At 49.5% G+C, this 18,553-nt stretch overlaps 1 protein-coding gene across 3 annotated transcripts in view; it reads left to right on the forward strand.

Moving 5' to 3' along the window:
* Positions 1–34: 34 nt before the first annotated feature.
* The window catches only part of HDLBP (high density lipoprotein binding protein), a 42,216-nt gene continuing 23,697 nt past the window's right edge, over positions 35–18,553 (forward strand). Inside the window, exons 1-2 of one of the 3 annotated variants that reach the window (XM_075032324.1) lie at positions 14,990–15,007; positions 16,477–16,610. The gene's annotated coding sequence lies outside the window, so the exon portion shown is untranslated. Of the gene's footprint in view, positions 170–14,920; positions 15,008–16,476; positions 16,611–18,553 lie in introns of those variants that run through there. The other 2 variants (XM_075032322.1, XM_075032323.1) reach the window with 2 other exon arrangements.

An 18,553-nucleotide genomic window follows, 5' to 3' on the forward strand; every position in this document is an offset into this window, starting at 1 on the left:
CGGCGCGCATGCGTCCGCCCCATTCCCATAGCAACCCGCCGGCTAAGGGTACGTGGGGGAGGGACCACCCGTATGTTGGTAGGTCACGCACAGCCCTTTTCTTTACCAAGATGGCGGCCGGCCCCTCGGCCTTGTACCCAGCATAGGCTTCGCTGCGGGCCTACTAGAGGTAAAGCCGGTCCCGGTGCCCAGTGGCGCCGGCCGCGCGGGAGGGCGGCGGGAGGTGGGGAGCGCTTCAGGGAAGCGGGAGGAGGGCGCGGGCCCGGGCCCGGCCCTGCGGCCGGCCGCGTTCCGCTGCCTCCAACAAGATGGCGGCAGCAGAGAGACGGCCTCCGCGGGCGGAACGTCTAGCGGGCGCCCGGCTCTGCTCTATGGTCTCGGCCTTCCCGATTGGCGCCGGGTGGGCCACGTGCCGCCGGGGCGCCCCCCACCCCCACCATCGAGAAGGGGTGCGGAGGGGCGCCGCTTCGCCGGCCTCCCCCGCCGCCGGCCTCCCCCGCCGCCGGTCCCTCAGGCAGCGGCCGCCCCGCGCTCCGTCGGCGACGGGGAACGCTCCGGTGCCAGCCGGGGAGCGGGCAAAAAAACATGAGTCATGCCCCGCTTCCCCTCCGCCCCGCGGCTCAACCGGCGGTGTTCCCGGGCCGGCCCTGAGGGGACGGGGACGCGGACGCCTGCAGCCGTGACGGCGCGGGTGCGGCCGCCACGCTTCCCCCGCCCGCCCCCTTGGCACGGCGGCGGACCCCGTCCTGTGTCCCCAGGCTCGGTCTGCTCCGGAGTGCTTGGAGAGGTGCAGCAGTCCCCTCTCGCAGCGCCGGTGGGCCCGAAAGCCGAGGCTCCGGTCACGGACTGCTCTGGAGAAGGGTTTCTGCCTCACCTGTGGCTCTTCAGGTAGAGCCAGGCGCTTCTGTGTGATAGAGGGGATATTCTGCCTCTTTACCGGACTGCTCTCTGGTTCTGTAGGGTGGTTTTATTGCCGGTTATTTGTAGAACAGGGTGATTCTGAAGAGCGTTAAGCGTGGGGAGTTCATGATTCTCGGGCCCAGCTTGGCTATAGCTGAAGTGGCTTGACACATGATAAGTAGTGCTTCCCATTGCTGGCCTTCCCCAAACAGTAGGAAGGATTCCTGACTGGCAAGAGCAATTCATTCCACTGGAAGATGAGAAGCAAGAGAGCAGGTCATGCTGGGAATGTTAGTAATAGCGACAGCAGCTCACTCATAACTGATAAGATGAGCCACGGTCCTTGAATTCACAGCTCTGGTCTAGAATTTGAATGCCAATTCACAACTCTGCAGCTGGGAAGTGAAGATTAGAGACATTCAGTCCCAAGGAGTTTGGAGGAGCCATTTCTTTTCCTATGCTGTTGTGTAATGACAGAGAAAATTCTGCACACAGATACATGCTGCATTGGTTTATTGCAAGTTCTCTGTTTAGTAAGGCAAGTGAAGCTGCTGCCTGATGATTTAGTCTCCATTTTTCCTACTGTTGCTATCCAAATGCTACACAATTGTTTTCAGTTAGAAGACAATTGAACAGCTAGTATAATGGCTTTCTCCCCCCACCCCACCCCAAACCAGATTGGAAAGTGGTGTTTCATGTATCATTTCATAGGTGGATTGGATATCCTTCCCTCTGGTAGAGGAATATACATCAGAGGCAAGGCAGGAAGGGAAGCAATAATGTAATTTATAGCTGTGTGTCTGCTAAAGCTCTGTTTCTCCAACCCTTTGTTTGTTTAGATTTAAGCTGTTGGAAAAAACAGTCTTCCTGTTTGTACATGGATTTTCATACAGCATGACCCACATCATAGGCAGGGCCACCCACATACTCAAGCCACAAAAAAACCCCCAACCTTTTACTTCCAAAAAAGTCCACAGTAGTATAGTTTTTCACAGATCAGAATGACAGGCACAGGAAAAGCTCTCGCTAGATGTGGAGGTAACAATATCTGGAGGCCTGTAAAATGTAGGGTAGAAGAGGCAGCACGACCATCTAGTCTGAGCTTCGCCACTACAGCAAGACATAGTAAACCTGGATCATTCTCAAAAGACTGTTTTCTAAATGGCTTCTAAGAAGTGGTTAAGAAAGATGCTCTGTTTGTCCTATATAAATTGTTCCAGTGTTTCGCTCCTGATAGCGTGACACATACTCACTCCTGTCTCCTCCTTTGTTGCAAGTTAAGCTGATTTCTTGTTGTCTTCTTTCCCTCCTCTCCCCCAATTCTGCCTGAAAAGGTGAAAAATTATGGCATTACTTCTTACATATTAAAGGTTATTGTGTTCCCCACTTTCTCACTGGTCTCGCTTCTCTAGGCTGGGATGATCAGGGAAGAGATTTCCCCTTGATCTGGAAATGAATCATAACATTATCATTGTAGCATAATGGTAACAATAGTCACTTATTTTTGGTAGGATAAGGGCAGTTGTTCTTAGTCAAGTAGCTAGTCTTTTTTGCAGTTTACATTAAGATGCTCCTGAAGACAGTATGGTCTACTATAAGAGCGATCTGTAACCTTGGATTTCATAGCTGTTATCAGAGTGGAGAGCCATCCCAGACAAGCCAGCCTGTGCAGTTTATGCTTTTTCAAAAAAAAATGGGGTGTTTTATCAGTTACAGTATTTCAGCTGATACTGCCTTTCCCAAAACATACTCTTCCCTTTGCATATAGCTGGTACAAATGCACTTAGGGTTGTGCTACTGTGAGAATTCAGGTAATTCACCCAGGTCACTACCAGTCAGATGGTTAGAGTAGTCAGCAGTGGCACTGAGACTGGTCTACAGTGTTCAAACTGAATGCAGGTATGTGGCTGAAAAAGTTCATTCACCATGACTGAGAGGTTATCTGATAATTTGAGGCATGGGTTTCTGTAGAATATGAGATTTATGTGAAAGTGTTGTTTCTCCTTAAAAAAAAAAAAAAAGTCATTCAACAATGGTTCAACTTTGGTTTGTATTCAAGAATTCTACAGAAGGAAATCCTCAGGCCTATACTGTGCAGAGCTTATAAAATGAGCCTTAAAGCAAAATAGCAAGACTGGCAAGTGTCCTCGTGGGTGTTTTGAAACGGGCAAGCAGTAAAGACAGGGTCTGGAAACTGCCTTTGCACTTTCCTTGCCGCCAGAAAGAGAGAAGTTGGCAGATAAGTCAGTCTCATCCTTAGCAGGAGTAGGCACCCAAGCATACCCTGGCAAGACACGGTAACAAGAAATACAAGCCTTTTAGCGCCCCGTGGACCAAGCACAATAATAGCCTCCTCCCTGCAGTGTTACCTTTATGGAAGTGCTGTTACAATCTTAACAAAGACATGCACCCTAAAGAAGTTGCAACAGGGGTTTTTAAAGTGGGCTGAGAAAGGCATGTTCACCCAGGATGTAACGAGTCTAACTTGTCCAAGAGCACGTTACTGAGAGGCCCAGAGCCTGTAAAACTTTTGCAATATGGGTCTGTGCAAGAATGAAGTAGGTGTTATTTGTATTAAAATATGAAAACAGATAAAGAAGAGATAGGAAAGTAAAACCCAGCTGCAGGATTAGGCCTCTGTTCCTCTTCCTAATTACCCTAACCTTGAAAGGAGAGTGTTAGGCTGTATTGTGTAGCGTGGTGGGGCTTGCTGGTGGTCTTTTTGTTTTGCTTATTGGTTTTTCTGGGGCTTTGGTCTAGAAGCTATTCCAGCAGAGTCCGTGTTGCCAGGAGGCTGTGGTATTTATCATGGGCTGTGAGACTTCGTTCGGAGTGGAAGGGAGGGTCCTGGTCAGCAGGGCCTGTCGGGGGGGGGATTGTGTAGGAGCTCAAGGGACACTTAGAGCTGGTCTGCGGACCCCAGGTGCTTGTGCTAGGCTGGTAATTCAGGCAGGAGTCTGGCATCCTGAGTTTGGGGCTTGTTTCAAGAGCTCTTTTCATTTTAGAAATTCCTAGTTTTAGAAGAATAATTTTGGCTTACAGGTTTATCCTGGATGTGGAATTATACCTGAGAGAATTCAGCATGTGGCTTTATATTTAGGTGTCCTTTAGCTTTAAAAGAAAGACTGTTTATGTACTAAAAATCTTTTGATTTACATTACCATTATAAATGGAGGAGTCCTGCATACCTAATAATTCTCATGGCCTTTTTCCCCATCTTCCTTCTGTGAACTGATGTTGCCCCGTAGCTCTCATGGTGTGACTTCAGTGGAAGAGAATCAGGGAATGGGGTTGAAAAAAGATGTATCAATAAACCAGGAGGAAACGCTCTAGCCAAAGCAGGGGGAAAAGCTGCTTTATTTTGAATATTTTATGTGACTTTGGGTTGCTAGAAGATTTATGTCTTTAAGGTTTTAATTCTAACCAGGAAAGGTAGTCAGGCTGTGATGAGTGTTCTGGGTTTATTTTGTGTAATAAGAAACTTACATATGTTAAAGCCAAAGTGGTTCTTTTTTCCATCTTTTAGGTGATCTAAAGGTGTTTCTACCCACACAAGCTCTGGTATTTTCCCAGCAGTCTCACAGAAATACAAGTATCCTTTCTAGCAGCTACCATATAATACAGATACTTGTGTTTGAACTTGCTGGTCAGCTTCACTTGTCTCTCATGACTGGTTCAATTTTGTTGAATCTTGCATCTGGTAGGTCTTTCAAGCTTTGAAGTTATCTAGTAATATTTTGCATATTATTACTAGATATATTAGCATGTAAATACCTTAGGTACATTTATACCTTGCAGTGTTAATTTCTTGACTTCAGCTGATTGAAAAAAAAACATTTGGTTTAATCTTGGTGTACTGTAACTTTGGCTTGGTGTCTGTGTGTTCCTGTGTTTTGGGAAGGGCTAAATAGGTAGCTTCTGCAAAGAAGATGGGGCTGTGCATTTACGTACGCATTTGTGTATAAGCAAGCTGGTTGGATTTCCGTTTACTGCTCTGAATAAAACAAAATGGTATTTAGAGGGGGGAGAAAAACTTGTCATTATGCTTATGGGTCCTAGCAATGCTCTTACCTCAGTGAAGTCTCTTTAATCACACATTTGGTAATTGTTGGACTTAGGAAGAAACCTCTGGCCCCAGCAGGAGCAGCATGTGGCCCCAGTGCCAGGAGCAGGTTCCTGAGTGGAGCCGAAGGGGCAGGCAGGTGGAGCAGGGCAGTCTCAGTCCAGCGGCCGTACGGGTGCGGAGGGCTGACCTTGGCCACAGCTGCCCATACCGTGGGAGCTGGCTGTGTTGCTGAGGCAGCGACGGAAGCATGTCACTCTTTTGTGAGGAGCAGGGGTTGAAGCAAGGAGCTGTGTCCAGCTACAGTCACAAAAGAGGCGCTTGCAAAGCGGCAGCCAGAAAAAAAACAGGGAGAAACCTGAGAGAAAAGATGGACCACAAAAGGCTTGGTTAGAGGAAATCATAATGAGTTTAACTTCAATGGAAAAACAGCCCTGGAAGAAGGGAAGGGATTGGTTCAGTAGCTTAAAGACACCAAGAAATGATGATTCACAGGAAAAGTTTTGCCTTTGAGAGGATTGAATGGCACAGTAATATTCATGCAACCTCCCTTAAATGATGCTGTTTATTAATTGCAAAGTAAAATGGATTTACTTGTTGATGCAAAATGGAAGTAGTACCAGATTCTCTTACACTCAGCAGCACGGTGTCTGGAACTGTTTTCCAGCAACAGTTCTGTCGTTTCTAAAGATTTTTCACTGATGAGAAGGAACCATTTGGGAAAAGTTTGGGGCTGGAAGCAATGGATTTAGTCAGCATTAATGGAAGAAAAGAAAACAAACACCCAAGCAAACAAAAAACCCAAAACCAACAAACAGAATTCCACAAGTGACTTGCATATAAACATATGTCACAAATCAGGGTGATTCTGGTAAAAGCATCCATGCATATAACTTGTGTGTACACCATACCTTTTACCTGCACAAGAAATGCCTGTGAATGAAAATTTCTGGAAGCAAGTGCTATTATCATGACAATTGATACTCGTGTGCTGTAGTTATGCATTTAGTAGTCAGATATCCCAGCAACTGACTGGATTTTAAGGAGGAAACACTTGGAACTCTGCCATGTTTTGACTATTACTCTTCAGCTTGGAGGTGGCAGGACCCAGCCTTTTCTCTCTGTTAGTAAGCTGGTAATTGCTTGTTGGGGTCTCTGTCAAAGCCCATAAAAGTGCTGTCTGACCTGTACATGGGCCAGGTCATAAGGTGCATATCAGGACCCTGGTTTTAAAGGAAGGTTACTGGTATCATATCTCATAACAAATATCATAAGGCTGGTATGGCTAGCTTTCATAAAGCTAACCTCTAGCATATCCAACCCTAGCAAGGGTTGGATAACTGGAATAATGCTTGATTTAGGATATTGGCATGTAGCGTGGGCATCGCTCCCCTGTCCCTTTTCCCCCACCCCTGCTAGTTCTGGTTGACTGGTATTTAAAAGGTTTTTGCAGTGGGTTGTCTGAAAAATCAGCAAAGGCCTTTTTTTAGAGGAACACTGAACACCTTGATGGCTGTTGCTCAACTTGCGTGATGCCAGCTGCAGTAGTACCACTTGCTGTTTCTCTTCCTGTTGTTTCCAGTATGGTGTTTCTGTCTGTCCCTGCGTTTCTGGCACTGAGAATTAAACTGGATATTTCACAAAATAAACTGGATATTTGCCAAAGATGAGTGGCAAACAAAGCCTAGGCCAGGCTGTGTGGCAGGAACAGGGACCTCAGGCATGGGACGAGTACATGGGTTGAGTTAGGAAAAAGGAAGAGTGTAAGGGCCAGAGTTGAAGCAAGGAAGATTTCCCCACTGGCAGAGGCAAAGCCAGAGAAAGCTCCAGCGGGGCAAGAGGCCAGGAGCGATCAAAATGGGCTTGCTGCTTGCCCCAGCTGCAACCTTGGGTGAGGAGCTGGGGGCATTTGTGTCTCTCCAGGGGGCACTGGAGATGGTGTTGGCTGTCTGACCGCCCCTGCCCTTCCTGGAGAAGGGAGCGGGGCTCTGCTCTTTGCAAACCAGGCCCCGACCATTTCCATTGCACAGTAGAAAGTAAGTTTGCTGTTATCTCTGCTCAAGTGATAAAGCTGAACGTAAACCCGTGTTGGAGCAGTTGAAAACTGAGAAGAACAACTCACAGAGCAGGCAGGGTGAGAGTACAGATGGAAATATGTTATGGCTGGCCTGTTATTGCATATGCTTTTGTTTTCAAAATGAATACTTCAGCCATTGGTATAGCCTGCTGGGATTTAGGCACGTGGTCTTACAAGGACCCTTGAAATCTCTGGAGAATAGCAAGTGGTAGATCTGTGACTCTTGCTTAAAAGTAGAGCTGGTTAAGTAGCATTGAGGAAACTTTAAAGTTCTACACCTGCTCTTATAAATAATTTCATGAAATTAAAATACTGAGTTGATGGCTCTTTTGATTGCAGCAGAGTTGTGGGTAAAAATGAGAGCAAGCAACGAATATTTAGAGGAGTTTAGGAATTCTTGGAAATTTAAGAAATGATAGCTCCTCTTTTTTTATTTGAAAACTTGTATTGCTCAGGGCACTATTCTGTTAATCCAAAAGACAATAACAATGTGTGGGTGGAGGACTGTACAGTGTGAGGTATCAAAGCAAAAAAATTTGTACCTAAAATGGCACGTGTACCCTTCTAGTTCAGCCCGAAGATGAGCGGGGTGGAACTGGAAATGATTCAGTTATGAAAAGAGGTTTTAAGCATAAAATAATATTATTTGTAACAATTAGTGGAAATACTTTTATTCCGAGTTCTCACTATCTCTCTCTCTCTTCTTTCATAGCAGGCTTAGAGTGGCCTTGCAGATTTGGAAGAGAAGACTGTCTGGTTTTTTCACTGTCAGTTTAGATCACCGTGATGTAATTCTGTCTAACACATGAAGAGCCTTTTGCTTGGCCTAGTAGAGATTAGGAATTAGTGCTTGTCTGTGGATATGTTGAGCCCCTGTTGCATGTGCTATGAATAGGACAAAGGGAAGGCTGTGCTTAAATAGCGAGGGTCCTATCATTGCTTTTAAAAAGTGGCAGTTGGAATCAGTTATTTACTTTAATGATTTTTCAAAGGAATTGTTGCCAAACTGAGGATTTTCTTTTTCAATTTTAAATAGCTTCTTCCCTCTCCAAACAAAGCTTCCCTGCAAGTTTAATTATTTTATTCTTTTGAGGTTTTTGTCACAATAATGCGAACTTTTCTGGATCATATTTTCAAAGTGCTTATTGTAACTGAAAGATAGAAGTAAAGTAAAAAAATTTACAGAATTGGGGAGTCTTGTGAAGCCGTGTGACTTGAGGAACTGGAACTTGGGAGGAAAACATACCAGAGCATATAGAAAGTTTATAAAAATGGAGCTCTGGCATTCTCTTAAGTCTTTGTTATCCAATAAACATTAGTAACTGAGGAATCTTTAAAATCTTTCAAGGAGCCGTGAACAACCTTGCTTAGGTTTTTCTGTACAATACCTAGAATCAAAGTAGCTAAGCAAGATTTTTAAAAAATGAAACAGACAAAAATAAATTTCTGTTTACAGTTTCCATGCTTAAGTTGCAAATTGTCCCCTTGCCCCCCTGAAAAATGTCGGTTGGGACATCTCATCTAGTTTGCCACCTAATTTTTTTTTTTCTTCATTTGCTGTATATATTTACCTGAGTCTCTCTGAAAAGAAGTGGTTGTCATCTTTATAAACTGCTGTAAGCAGGTCCTTAAATCCTGCCCTGCAAAACATCAGCCTAAGAGTACCTCTAGGAGGGTCTTGGGGAGTGTGGTGACACATTCAAGCTGAGGGACACGGTCAGCTTTGAATTTTCTGAATATATGACACTTAATGTGAAAAAAGGCAAGTGTAGGGCTTGCAAGTCCCTTGCTTTTCCAAGCTGTGTGATGTGTAGTGCATGACAGCTTCTGGCAACATCTCTCTAAAAAAAAAAAAAAAATTGCCACGTGTTCATTTTATATTGCAGTTGCCAAGGGAGAGGGAACAAGAGACACTGAAAAGGTAAACAAAAGAGCTCCAACCCTGTAGCCAAAGGAGGGTGAAGTGAAAGTTTCCTTTTGAAGAACAGAAAGGAAATAGCGTGTGCTTTGTTGTGCAGTATCTCTGCAATCCTCTCTTCTTGGGTAACTGTGATATTAGCAGGCTTTGGGAAGTAGCTCTCAGCTAATTATTTGTTGAAGATTTTTTTTTTTTCTTCTGCAGTGCAGGTTGAACAGAGAGCACTGCTGCAGCACCACTCTGAAAGCACCTGTGTATGATGAGCACACAGTGTGGTGGTAATTTAAATTAAAAAGCAAGTTCAGATCAGCATAAAGAACCAAAATTTAAATTAAAGGTTCTGACTGCAAGTAAGAAACCTCTTTCACTGGTAGGATAGTCAGGTGTTGGAATAGGTTGCCCAGAAAGTTTGTGCAGCTTTGAAGTTTTCAAGACCTGACTGAAGAAAGCCCTGAACACCCTAGTCTGACCCTGCTTTGAGCAGGAGGTTGGACTAGAGACCCTGGAGACTCAGACCGCCAGCCTGTTGCAGGATGTTCTGAACTTCTGTTATTTCTTTCATTTCTGCTACTCTGTGCTATTGTCACTTTCCAGGCATTGGGAAATTGGGAATCTTTGTTTTCTGAATCTCTTTTCCAGTTCTTGAGTCAAGTCAGTGTTTTGCTTTACTGTGAAACTGTAAAGCAACACGGGAAGATACTGTATTTCATTTTGTCCCTCATGTTTAAAAAGTATTCCTCTTCGAAGTGTTTATTCGCTTCCCAAGGCCAAGAACTTGAAATTTGCTTCTACATTGACAACCTTTTCAATCCCTAAATTTGCCTATAACCACCTCCGAAATACAGGTGGGAAATTTGCCTCAGTCATTCTTGGTCTGAATGTATTACTACTGTTTTCATCTCATTCCATTTTATCTATGCCATTTTATCTTGGTTATTTGAAATCCTAACCTCTCCTGAAAGCCAAGTTTGTGCTAAATAATCAGATTTCTCTCCCAGTATAAGTGGAAGGACGGACTCTGACCTGTTCTCAGTGGCTTCTCTTTGTTTTGCTTTTGGATTGATTTTTATTAAACTGTCCATTGACTTTCTTCCTCATCTCTGAAATGGCATTTGTTTTGTCCTAGCACCTGGCATCCCAGGATCACAGCATTCTGAACAACCTGAAATGAAATAATGAGTCCACAGAGTAAATCAAGACTGCTGTGTGTGCGCAGCCAGGGCAACCGAGAGAATTTCGCTGGTCAATTCACCAAATCAGCAGCAAAATTAAAGAGTAGAGCTCAAGCCTCTTGACTGGTTTGTCTGCATTAACCACTAAATCTAGTTTTCTCAGTCTTCTCGTGTAAAACATGCATATCTATCACTTAACTAGCAGCTTTTCCTCTCTCTGCAGCCAGAGGTCTTGAAGCTACTTGTTCACACTAGAACTCTGTCCACACCAGTAAGTTGCTTCTGTTCTTCCTACCTATTTTGCTTGCCCCTTTTCATAGAGCACCCTGTGATAGTCTAGGAAGGGCAGTGTATATATTTTTTGCTGGCTGATGGTTGCATAATTTTATTGTCAGGGTGCCCAGGAAATAAGTCTTTTAACCATTTTGGCCTGAGAGGCCTGCTGAGGTTAGTCACCTTCCTTCAATGTCTGGTCAGCTCTTCTTCTGCTTGTGCAAGAGAATTACCCTCCATAAACAACATAGGTTTATGAGGAGAAAGGCAAGTGGTGTCACACTACCCTGGGATCCCTTATTTATACCACCTAGGTCCTGTGTGAGACAAACATGTGCAGTTGCTCATCTTCCATCTCCCTCCCTTCTTCACATGACTAAATGGTTGGAGTTTCTACCAGCAGTTCTCTACTTGGGTATTTACAGTGGGCTTCTGAAGATGGTGGGGTTGCATTAAGTACAGCCAAGGGGCAGAATTTAGCGTACAGAATAATTCCTTCCTAGTACTGATGTGTGAATGGGGAAGAGAGGTGCCTGACCTGCATATCCCTGGAAGTTTCCTTCCTCATGGAAAAATAAAGAAATCTGGTCTCAAAGTCACTGAGACATAAGCAATGTGGACTTGCGTTCAGTCATTTTTTATGATGAAACTTTTTTTCATTCTCTTAGCAGAAGGATCTCTGTAATTTGACCCTTAACTTCAGTTTAATAGAGGTTTTCCTGTAGAAATAAAAATATTCTATCAGAAGATCCCATGGCAAGCCATCATGATAGCTTTAGAGCCAAGAGGCATATCTTGCTTGCTCGGGCTGAGAACCCCAGTACTCCCTGGCATACAAGTGCCCTGTGTCCTGAATCCTCTTCCATTTCTTTTTCTAGTGTGATCCAAAGTATTCCCCCACTGCTTTTCTCTTCATGCCACTGGTAAGGGATGTGCTGAAATGGATACTTTCAGGGGTAGTCCTTTTGTGGTGTTCTCTGACTTCAGTGTGTAGGATAAGCACCCAGAGTACAAAAAGCGTGCTTATTTGTATAGTTCTAGAAATCTGGAGTTACATTTAACAGGAAATAAAGTCACAGCACACACTCTTTGGAGCATACTTAGGTTGCTTTCCAAATAAGGTTTGCAGTTTCTGGCAGGAAAAATAGGGATCTCTTGTAACAACAGAAAATAAGAACAGGCTAGAAGAAATCCTTTGCAAAATCCTAGCTCAGCTGAGGGCGAATGTGCCAGGAAAGACCAACCTTTTTGTGGTCTTTGCTCCAGTGGTTTAAGGAGCTGAAAGTTTCCTCTCCCTTCCCCAAGACTCCTGGGGTGGTGTGATTATGGAAAGCTTCTTAACTCCTCAGCCTTTTCTTTCACACTGGTGAACACGTGTTCCAAAAAACAAATCCCAAACCTGTTCAGTGTTAGTTTTATCTCTGCGTGCGTTCCATATTTTTGCTGGTCCATTTCTGTGTCCTCCCTCAGACTGGTGATAAGAGCTGCCAATTTGATAAGCCACGGAAACTATGTATTGCCCAATCCTCCACCCTTTCTGTCACACATTGGTGCTCTTTTTGGGAGGCTTCCTTTTCAGTTGTTCTCACAAGTCATGAGACCAGGGTCTGTTGTAATGTTGCCAAAATACAGGATGCTAGGGGGAGAGGGGCAGGTTAGTGTTTGTCAAGGGGTTGGGTACCACCTTCTGTCTCCTTTCCCCTCGGCTACCAAAAATTCCTACACCTGGCTTATAGAGGAGCCATTTTACACACATCTCCATGACAAGCATCCTGCTTTGGGTTTTGGGGTTTTTTTGATGTGAGATTGCACCTGTGGACAAGTAGATGGAACACGCACCAAGCAGCCCCTGCAGGCTTCTCTCTGCCTGTACCCCATTGCCTTGTTGAAGAAGAGGGACGGGGTGGGATGCAGATGGTCAATATTGTGCTGGCAGGAGGAGAGGCAGGTTGAAATAGGCCTCCTAGCACCCTCTAAATGTGCTTTTGACCATGCGCAGGACACTTCTGTGCTTACTGAATGTGTGACAAAAGGTGAGCTCTCCCCGCCACTACTGTCTTCCTCCAAGGAGAACAGCCCATGGCAGGTTTCCCTCAGCAGAAATCATTATTTGAGGGTGGCACACAGTGAGATGCTCTAGGCCTTCCAGTAACTTCTGGGCCTGGCAGGCTTCCCTCCCACCACTTGCAGCTGTAAATAAATGAAGAGCTGCAGAAACATGCGGGGAAGATTCCCTCTTAAACAGTCCTGGAGAGGAAGCTGTGATAAAAGCCAGAAATCCATAATGTCCTAGCAACTCCAGTGGCTGCAGCAGCACTACATAGATGGAGCAGGAGAGGGGCATATGGTTGTCCCATAGTGCCGAGGTGTCATGTCCCCACAGAGGGCCCCTGCTGAACCAGATAATGAGGTGGAGTTGAGGGAGAAGGATGTTGGTGTTTCAGTAAGGTGCTCTAGTCTGGGGGTTGTGATGCTTCTCTGGTTCCCTGGCACAGGGGATCACAGTACTTACCGATGTCAGAGTTAATTGGATGCAGCAAAGTTAGAGCGTTGAAAGGAGGCTGGTTGCTTTGCACTGGGGAGATAAACACAAGGGATTGAAAGCACCAGAAAAGCATCATCCACCTCGACCGAGGTTCAGAGTGCTAGGCTCCAAGTCCCAAATTACAACCCCCTGCACTCCCAGCTGCTGCATGGAAGCAGAAGTGTCTGAAGTCTGGAGGTGCTGTGGTTTGCCCAGGTCCCCGAAGCTCTGCTTTTGCATGAGCCATCTCTGTCTCGGTAGGCACCAGCCTGCTTGCATGTCTTACGGGGTGCTGCTGGCATCTGCAGCCTAGACATTTTTTGTCGGAGGAGCCTGAGCCAGCTCTTGGAGCATATATGACGTGGCAGCAGTGGTTGCTGCTTTTCTGTGCGGCAGCCCCATGCTTGGAGCAGTATCCCTGCATCCTCACAGAGACCAACAGACTTTTTGAGGAGAGGCTGGGGCTGGGGGAGATGGATCATTGTGGTGCCTGGGCAGGGTGTCAACTCTTGACGACTCTTCTCCTCCCTTTAACATACTTCTTGATTTCACTCACAAGTTTATTTTTATTTACAGTGATAAATTGTTTGTGTCAAAAAGTTAAAATGCTTTAATGATGTCCTTCCAGCTGCAGGATTAAGAGAGGAAAACCGGAGAAATTACTCTTGTTCAATAATACTAAGTAATCATAACTTTACTTAGGGCTAAACACCATCCATGTTTCCATAAATACAGCACATGAATATCTCTAAAAATTACTGCATGTAATCAAAAGCAGTTATTCCAAAGACCTCAAATTTCTGTGGTCAGAGCTTCGCAAAGCAGGTTCTTACGTTTAGTTTGCCAGGGTCTGGGAGAGAGCAAGGCATGAATGAGAAAACCAGTCACTAAGTGCAAGTTATGAATGATGAGGAAAATCAGTCCTGTGTAGGAAAATGGGCAGAGACCAAGCTAATGCAAAAATCAGTTCAAATTCCATGTATTTTTACACTGATGTGACTTTTTTTTTTCCTCAGTTCCCTGAGGGTGCAGGGCTAATAATTAAAAACATCTATATTGCACAAACTCTAATAAACATCCTCACTGCAGGAAAGGAGGGTATTGTGCTCGCTGGCTTGCCTTTCCCTTCCTTCACTCTTCCCTATTGCCAAATTAGAGACTGGAATAAGGAGAGGGGTGCTCTTTTTTTTTTTGGGGGGGGGGGGGGATTTTATTTCATGTTTTTTAATCTTGCTCCTACTTTGCCCCTTCCCTTGTCTGCAACCTCCACATGGGGTAGCGGCTGCTTTGACACAGACTGCGCAAGAGGAACAAGTGCCCTTCTGGGGCTGGAGCCTCAGTGTCCCTCCCCGCTTGTGGAACAGGGCAGAGGCCCCAGGTGTTTGCTGCTCTCCAGTGCCAGCCGTGGTTTTAAGACTGATCGGAGCCCTCATGAGCTGCTCCAGCTCGCTAACCCTGCACGAAACCGGTCTCAGCTGAACAAAGTCGGTAATTCGCAGCTTCGGGGAGCTGAACTGACTCCCAGGACCGCAGAGGGGCCCGGGCCGGTGCCGGGGCCGGCCAGCCGTGCGGGCTGGCTCCTGCAGCAGCTCCAGCTCTCGCGTCCACCCGGCCCACGGCCGGGAGGCGCTTTCCGCCCGTGAAGCCGTTGTTTGAGGGAAGGGGGCCGGGGGCTTTCCCGCGGGTGTCAGCCTGGGGCGGGGAGGAGGCGGCGGCTCGGCCCCGCGGCGCGCAGAAGCCACCCGCTGCTCTCCTCCCTCGCCGTGAAGCCCCGCGGGCCGGGCCGGGCCAGGCCAGGCCGAGCGGCGGGAGCGGGGCCGCCGCCAGAGCCGGAGGCTCCCGGGCCGGAGCGCTGCTCCGCTCCTCTCCGCTCCGCCGCGGCGGGCAGGCAGCGGGGCGCCCCCGGCGGCGCGGGGCACGCGTGGCGGGCCGGCCCCGCCGGGAAGGGGCATGTCCCGCTGACGTGCGGGCCGGGGATTGGCAGCGGCCCGGCCTATATAGGCGCCGGGGCGGGCGCCGCGCCGCTCTCCCAGGAGCGCTCCGGTTCTCCAGCAGGGCGGGCGAGCGGGCACCGGCCGGAGTGAGTCACGGGGGACGGGGGGCGGCCCCTCCGCCGCGGCCGACGTGGAGGCTGGCGGGGCGGGGGGGGGGGGGAGCGGCCCGGCGCGGCGCGGCCTCGCTTCCTCCCCTTCGGCACCGACGCGTCGGCGCCGCCGGGAAACTCCGGGCCAACTTCCCGCCGGCCGGGCCGGGCCATGTCCGGCGGGGTGGGGGGGGGGGTTGGGGGTCCGGCCCGGCGGCGCGGCCTCGGCCGCCGGTGCCGACACGGCAGTGCCGGCCGGCAGCAGCTGCCGGGTTAGCGCCGGGGTGCGGCGCCGTCCCGGGGCCGGGCCGATGGGGACGCTGGGCCCCGCGGATGCGTGGGGAGGGGGCGGCGCGGAGCGGGGTCCCTCTCGCCGGGAGGAGAGGGGTAGCGGCGGCGGTCAAGGCGGCTCCGCGTCGTCCCCGGCGGTCGGAGGGTTTGCGCCTGGTACGAGCCAAAACGGTTCGGCGGCGGGCGGGCGTCCGTCCAGCGCCGGATCTGCCGGCGGAGAGCTGGCGGCGGGCAGCCTTCCCCCGGGTCGCGGGGGCCGAGCGGCTCCGCTGCTCCCGTGACTAGAGGGGCGGGCGCCTCGGGCCACCGGCGGGGGCGAGCGGACGTCGGGAAGGTGCTAACGCCGGACTCGGTGCCCGGCCGCGCTCGAGGGGCTGTCACGGGGCCCCCCGCGGGAGCACCTTTCACCCCCTTGCGTGACGCGGCCGTCCCCGGCCTGCAGCCCAGAGGGCCGGGCCGGGGCTGCTGCTGCCGCCGCCCCGCCCGCCGTGCTCCCGGCCCCGTTCCCGCCCGGGCGGTGCGTTGAGGCTCGCCCATCTCCCCCCCCCCCGCTCAGCCCCGCGCGGGGGGCGCGGGTGACAGCGGGGCCCGGCCGGGCCCTTTAAGGGCGCCGCCCCGCCCCGCCGCGCCGCCCCGCCCCCGGTGCCGGCAGTGCTGAGGTGGCGCTGGCGGCGCCGCCCGGCCCGGCCCGCGGGGCCCGGCGGCTCCCCCGCCTCACCTCAACCTCGCCTCGCCTCTCCTCGGCGCGGCCGGGCACCGCGGGGGGTAAGCGGAGGGGCGGCTCTCCGCCCGGCTGCGGCGGCGCCCCTGCTTCCGCGCTGCTCCGTGCCGTTGTCCCGGGGAAGGCGGGCGCTCGCCGAGACCGGCTGCCCCTCTCGGTGCGCGGCCGTGGAAGCACTCCCCCGGGCCCCGTGAGAAGCACCGACGTGGCCTGCCCCCGCTCGGGGCCGGCCGGGAGGACGCGGGCGGGTGCGTGTTCTCGTCGGCTGGGCTCCGGTGAGCGGCTGGGCAGGCACAGAACAGCTCCCGTCCATCCAAGGGCAGGACGTGACGGGGGAAGGTGACCTGGGGGAAGGTGGCAGGTCACGGCGATAGTGGAAGAGCAAATAGAGTGGACGGACAGGTCAGGTGTAAGCCTGGCTGCGTCTAAGGCACCGGTCGTGTTGCGCTCTCAGATGTACTGCTTCAGGAATCGCTGCGAGGGGAAAGACTCCGTTGCGCTGCACAGCAGCTGGCTGCCTGCGTGATCCCTTCAACACCAAGGGGCCTGGGCCTTCAATATCTGGGAGAGCCAGTTGGTTGTCAGAAAGCAAGTATTTTCATATGTGACCACTCACCTACCAAGAGATCACCCTGCCCTGCGTGAACATCTGACAGAGGACGGTGGCTGCCACAACCAGCCCAGCCCTGTTGCTGCATGCGATCCTAGCTGCATCTGACTTTAGCTACCTGGATTAACAAAATGCTAATATTTTTATTAAACAGAGTTTTAAATAACACGTAACTGACATTTCTGTCCACAAGTACTGATTGTATTGGCAGTGTAACTCACGACTTTGCTTTTGTTTCTCTTCATACAAATGTTTCCCCTGTGGTTAGGTCTGGCCCTTGCCGAAGGTTATTTTTAGGATGATTTCGTTCTCTTTATTCTAAGTGTGCTCTAGACTTCTGAAACTTCTTTTGGCGCACAAAGCCTGTGCTACAGACAGTGCATAAACTAGGCAGTTCAAAACCTGTTGACCCAGTCAGCCACACGCTAGCATGACGCAGCTGTAACCTTAGTTTCAAAACCTAAAGTGGGAAGTCGAGGAGGTGTGGGCTCCAAATGCAATGCCTGAGCTGCTGGTTTTGATGTTACGTTTTAACATACCATTCTGATGGCCGCCTCCAATTTTGGCCAGAGATGAATCCCTGAGGCCTACAATGTTCCAGATGTTTGGGGTTACTGGAGATGAAGAGCATTTGTTCTTAGCTTGCTGTATGGGTGATGAAGCAGAAATTCATATGGATAAACACTGCCCTTAGATTTCTCTTTGAATGTCTGGCTGTTCTGTGAGGTGGAGGCTGCAAGGAAGATCTCTGCAGCTGGTGTGGATACAGTGAAACCAGCAGCTGTGCCTTGAGGTCGCAGCTCGCAGGCAGGTGCTATATTGGGTGTCGTTCACTGACTTCTCATCCTTACCCTCCTCCTCTAAGGAGCAGAGCACATGCAAGATGAGCCAGGTGGTGCTTTCCTGAGAATTGAGAGTTATAAGCACATCCGTGCCATTAGCAAGGCTCTAGCCAGACCTTGGCAGCTACTTGTGATGTCTAGGATGCTTCTCGTTCCTGCCCTCGTTCCCATTTGCAGCTTGCCATGAGGTGGTGGCACCCTCAGTAGTGACCCAACGGGCTGGAGGAGCCGACGGCTGAGTCTGCAGGCCTTGCCAAAATAGTCTGGGACAGGTGCCACGCCGCTAATGCGCTTTCCTTGGTTCTGCGGCAGCTTGAGCTGCGCAGTTGTGTACCCTGGACATGTAACCACGTGTTACACCATGGTGTAACCATGGACAGCAAGGAGAACTCGGGTATTTCTCTGAGATCAGATTACTGGCCGCACTTTTGTGTATACCAGCAAATGCCTTGCAGAGCCTCTGCCTGCTGCAACAGCTGTGCTACAGACAGCATGGCTGGCTGGCTGTCCTGGTAGCTGCCACCTCGTAGTAGCAGATCCTTACAGGATTAATTGCAACATTAGCTCTGTTGCTTTGATAGCACAGGTGGTGTTGCCTTATGCCTGATAAGAGGTGTGTTGAAGTAGGGGGAAACACTCTGACCTTCACTGAGATGCAGATCAGGCCTGTATGGCCCAGTTGCGTTCCTGCTCTGCTTGCTCTTCCCTCCTTTCCTTCTGTTGCTGTCCCCTTCCCTTACTGTGCTACAACATAAGCATGATGTGAGACACCTCATCAGCAATGCTGTGTTTTTGGGACCTGTTTCTGACACATGGGGAGGTCAGAAACAGCAGCTGTCAGTTTACTGAAGTGTCTTGAGTTTGGTGGTCAGACAAAGGTCCGAGCAGCACTGCAGGGTTTGTGTGGGAGAGGGGCCTTGTGTCCCGTGTGCAGTCAGAGGCACTAGATTTTTGGAGACTGCAAGCCCTGTGACAGCACACGTAACCACTGAGGGGGACTCCAGGTGTGGGAAGCTGTTATACATCTGGCAGAGTGTGTACTGTACCAGCTTTTACATTTTTACTTATATTCCTAAACA

The sequence above is a fragment of the Buteo buteo genome, chromosome 7 (genome assembly GCF_964188355.1).
Source record: "Buteo buteo chromosome 7, bButBut1.hap1.1, whole genome shotgun sequence".
NCBI classification, from domain to species: Eukaryota; Metazoa; Chordata; class Aves; order Accipitriformes; family Accipitridae; genus Buteo; species Buteo buteo.